Raw genomic sequence first — 5,470 nt, 5'->3', positions numbered from 1 at the left:
GCGAATAGCAAAGGCCAACTGACCGGGGAAAAAAAACTCGCTCGTATTTATAGATTTTTTTCGTCATACAAAATTAAACTAAATATCGTAGGTGAGCACCTTTCCTATCCTTTGGGGATTTTCCCCAATACATACTATTCAGATTACTAACATTTAGAATGTTGTACCGTTGTCTCAATTTTTAATAGAACGTAACCATGCCTTATTCCCTATTCACGAATTAAAAATACTGATTTAGGCTGTATATCTGTAACTCCGATTCAATGAACTCTAGAACTCGGATTTGCTTTGAATTTAAGTGTCATTTTCAAAATGGTTTCTGTTTGTTCTGGGCAAATTCCGACAAAGTTATAAAGTAGGTACCTACCCGGGTAAATAATATTTTAACAGAAAATAATTTTAATTATTGAAGACAATATTAGCGATTTCTAAACGAAAATCTGAAACAGAAAAATCAGCAAATGATACATACGATTCGTATCCTTTTCTGATTTTCGTTTAGAAATCGCTAATATTGTCTTCAATAATTAAATGTTATAATTTGAGGTTTTACCATAGACATATGAATATTAGTAGACCTGCCCTAAGTGATTAAAAGCGTATTATTCCCCACTTCCCATACCGGTTCCATTGGAGCCGGCTGGGCTCGCGTATGGCTTCCCGTGAATCTTGAGAATGTGACGTCATCATTCTTGTTCGAACTAGCGTCGAGCTATGGTCGAGGCATTTTATGAAATAACACGGCAAAATAGTGGCTTGTGATATGAAAACTTGTAAAAATAGATGTGAAAAAGAGAATAAACCCAATTGTCGTATTACATTCCATATGTAAGCATCATTTTAAGCTTATTCACATCGTATAATATGAATCAGTTGTAGAAACATATACTATCACATCGAGATACATCTGGTCGATTGTAGCGATTCTCAAGTGTGCGCATCGTTGTTACTGGGAAGTAAATTATGAACACTTATAAAAGTGTCTTAACTAAATACGTAAACAAATTATTCGACTCTGAAAATAGAAGAAATTTTTTTTGCCGAATTTGGACTTCGCAAATTTGTTCATAACGTGGCGAGTAATTTGCGCTCCCATGTAAAAATGTCTATTCATTCAAAAGCAGATTTTACTTTTAAGAACTAAATGGTGATATTATAATGCGAGATGCCTATATACTGTCAGATTGATTTATTGACGAATCACAGTCAGCTTTACCCCCTTCGTTCTTCAACAGTTGATTTTACCCCTCACCTTTAATTTCCAGTCTATATATTCTTATGTCTGTGGGCTTTACTCAATAAAGTTATTCCAAAAAATAAATAAAAATGAAAATAATTTTTATTGTGTTTTTTCAAAATTGGATTTAAAATATCCGATATCAAATACCAATGTAAAATAGTACCTCTTAACTCCCACCTATGTATTGAGTTCCTCTCGTCCTACAATGAGTTTTGTAACTCATCGGGATTGCTCTAGCAAGAAATACAAATAATAAAAAAGAAATATCAATCATTATTATTATTATCTTCGCTATTCTGAATGTTGATATATCGCGAGGGCGATACTGAGAGTATCTTACTGTCTAAAGTCTTTACAGCGCCCTTGAGGTGATTTCTCACGAAAACGGCGCTATATAAATTAGCCAAATATTATTAAATATTAAAGCGCAGTGAAAATATACTATAATACTATTTTAAAAAGTTACATAAATGATTTGACCGGTCGGTGGCCGAGTTGACATCGCGCTTGGGTCTCACTCGGGCGTAGTGTGTTCAATTCCTCGGCTGGCTAAGTCCTCCATCACAACACAAGCAACATTTTCAGGTTACTGTGGTGGTAGTTGGAGATTTTCAAATATTGTCAGGTTATTCGTAACCCGGGAATGTTTGTCTTTCTTTAAAAAAAAATGAAATAAATAACGCATATGATATTATTTTTAACTAGCTGTACCCCGATACACGTTGTTGTGGCTCAATATGTGTGTGCAGATAGTGCGTAGTTGCTTTTACGTAAAAAAAAACACGTTTTTACCTGTCATACTTGACATTTATATAAATCACGTGTCACTGTGTTCGTGCACGCTAATCTCCGAAACCGCCCAACCGATTACAATGAAATTTTGTGAATGAGTATGGTTGATTCCAGCTTGAAATATAGGATAGTTTTGGACCCAATAGGTGGCGCTATTGTCGAAAATACAAAAAAAAAATTTTCAAAGAAAATTATTTTTTTCAGATTTCTCATCCAAAAGCACATACAACCACAAATTTGAACTTCTTACATAATAGGCGGTCTGTGGCAGGACAACGTCTGCCCGGGCTCACTGTAGGTATATAAAAACACATGCGTATTCGAATGCAATGTTGTGTAAAAATTTCAAGGCGTGTACGAGACAATATACCGTCCGTACAATAACTGTAGATACGAAGGTAGCTGGGTACACTTTTCAGCGTTTTCAGTCTTGGTAGATGTTGAAGAGGCTTGTAGTGGAGTTTAAAGCCACGATCAGAGAGGAATTTATTTCCAGATCTGAGCTGACGAAAATAATTTATTACTGGCAAAAAACTGAATTTACTACTGAATAAAAACACTTGAAAATAATTCTTGAGACTTTGGAGACTTGGAGATGGTTTTTCAGGAGAGAGGATTCCCTTTCAGAGGTAGTTGTTGTACTGACTTTGTATGGAATTCGGTTCTCTATTTATAGAACGTTTTCAAATCGAACCCTCTCGGAGGCGTTCTATCCTCTTTCGTGAGGAGTAAAGTGGTTAGGTATTTTTCCTCTCTGCAATTATCTTGTTGAGAGGAACGTTATATTTTAATATGATACCTTTAACCAAGTCAGTTCAGTCTACCAAAACCATCTCCCCCAGTCTTGTTTATTTATTGTTTGATAAAATTATACAAATTTTCATATTGGGTTTGAAGTTAAATATCTTTGGTTTGAACATTTCCCAAAGAGCAACAAACATATTTAGGTATGATTTTTTATGTCATTATATTAGCATATAATTATTTCTTCGTGTTGATATTTATTCCGGGATTGAATCTTCCATCATTTTCTTGTAAATTGAGCTTGATGTTATCACAATTAGTTGCATTGAATTTCGTTATCAATGTTTGATAAGAATCCTAAAGAGATATGCCGTGCTGTGATTGGTCGAAAGTTCGGCGGCCATCATGGAATTTCTTCCGGGTGGTAGAGAGGGGGGTCCATGTAAATACTGAGTTGCTTCCTAGGCGGAGGTCACTTCGTAGGTTGGCGGCTCCGAGTGAGGTGGTTGATGGTTATTTTTAGATGTGTTTCAGGTTCTGCTATTATATTGCTATGTAATTATCTTGATTAATCACATATAATACATCATTTGATTGAGTTATTTTGATGTAAAGATTTCCAAATGTGTCGGCGACACGGTATCAAGCGGTTTCGGGGTTTGAGTGTTCTTGTGATTTTGGCGTAAATATGATTTCTCTTGAAATATTCTGGAGGTCTGGATACGTATGATACAAGATGGATTAAATACATCTATTTTAATTTCACTTTTGTTTTCGGTAATGAAATCATGCAAATCTTGGAAGCGGAATTAACCCACTTCCCGATATTGGATCGAGCTGAAACTCGGCATATAAACTCGTTGTCGGTCACAATGCATTCTATCCGATGGTGTCAATCACATACACACAATTGGACGTATATACGCATTTCTCTGAAAACGGATGAAATTACGGCAGTTAATATACGAAATACGTGTCAGTCCTACACGATCGGCATCTGGCAAGGTCGGTTACGCGGTTGACTGCGGTCCCTGGGAAGAAAGGTTCAATCCTCAGCCAAACCAATAAACAATCAAAATATTTACGTTTTAAAAGACATCTTTCTAGCAGTGGCAGCTCGTGACTTTTGGGTGTACTAGAATGCTAATATAACAAAAAATGGCATTATTTATAGAATTTCAGGAAATCCGTGCACGGCCAAACTGGTATTTCCTGAAAATCTTCAACAAAAAATCGAATTTTCTGAAAACATAAAAAAATTGTTTTCAGCTACAACAACATCAATAATGCCATTTTTTTGCTATATTAACACTCTAGAAAACCCGAAGTCAAGAGCCGCCACTGCGTACTATATAGTATCTTCTGTCTATTTCGTTTTCCAATGAGACGCGTAAGTAGGAAAAAGTCGAACGTCAATGAAGTCAGTACGAGCTCTCGCTGGGACGCATTACGTGAATAATTAATTTTTTCATCCTTTTTTTCTCAGGTGTCAGGTCATATTAGTGACTGTTATCTAAAAAATATATTGTAATACAATCCCACTTTATTAATAGATTCTAAAATACAGGTTTTCGGACATAAATGACGTATTCTGTATATTATTCACGTTTCACACGGGATTCTGAGTCTCATAGTAGGAAAAAAATTAGATCAGAGACGAGTCAATGTTTTTTCCCATTTATGACGATTCGATCTTCCAGTACCTACATATATTTGGTTTTTTTTTTGAAGTCGAATAGTGTTTTTTTTCTTACTCAAACATTTTACTTAGGACGGGTCATTCAATTCTTCAAATTAAAATTCAATTTTTTTTTTAATTCAATTCTTCAAATTAAAATTTTAAAAATATATTTATTGAAAAATACAGAGTACAAAGGGTAAAGCTTATAGGTTACATCCTATTTCTTCCAGCTAACCTAACAAATACACATTATATTACATTTGTTGCATTGTTGAAGCGTGTATCGTTCCATTTTTATTAATGGCGTAGTTTCTACTTGTCAAATGTCAAAAAATGACAGCTTGAAAAGTAACATCTACCGAAATAGCGGGCTATTCAAAATAACACCTCTTATTGTAAAACCTTATATAAGTAGTATATTTACGGAACGTTCCAGAGTGGAATATACTCTCAATATCGCCCTGGTGTAATACCACAATTCAGGATTCAAACGTTGCTTGAAATGGCTATGGCCGTGTTTGGTGGCCAGATCTTAGTAGCCAGGTGCTTCCCCAGCTTCCTCTTCCATCTCCTTCCCCTTCCCATTACCTTCAGCCTCACAACATACCCCAATCTGGGATCCATAGTCTCACTGGCTCCAGACGGTTGGGAGTATTTGGGACTATCGTGTGGATTCACATAAAACAATTAAAATGGCATCCTTTTACAAATATTCATCTATCCCTTTTTTCATTTTTTTTCTAAGTTTACTAATATACAACTAAAATACTATTTCTAGCAAATTTTCGGAATCGTAGTCTTTCACCATGGTATCGATTCTCCACTCCAGGCCGCTCGCAATCGCCATCGAAAGTATATTCTTGTCTATCGTGGAAGGTACATAATTACATGCGACAAACGTTAAAATTCATTCCACTCGAACAACGAGTGGCTCGAAACACTCGTCCGAGTGGAATGACTTCGTCGAGAATCGAGGCTCACTTATTTAGCGTCTCTTAGAACTTTGGTTCACC

The 5,470-nt window shown here is 35.7% G+C and overlaps 1 protein-coding gene across 5 annotated transcripts in view; it reads left to right on the top strand.

Moving 5' to 3' along the window:
• The window catches only part of Rbcn-3B (WD repeat-containing protein Rbcn-3B), a 140,718-nt gene that overhangs the window by 97,333 nt on the left and 37,915 nt on the right, over nt 1-5,470 (top strand). The gene's annotated exons all lie outside the window — the stretch shown is intronic.

This window comes from Hesperophylax consimilis, chromosome 27 (genome assembly GCF_061612785.1).
Source record: "Hesperophylax consimilis isolate HC1 chromosome 27, BYU_Hcon_1.0, whole genome shotgun sequence".
Lineage (NCBI taxonomy): Eukaryota > Metazoa > Arthropoda > Insecta > Trichoptera > Limnephilidae > Hesperophylax > Hesperophylax consimilis.
Note: the sequence above shows the minus strand (reverse complement) of the source record. Positions and strands in the feature narration are given on the sequence as shown.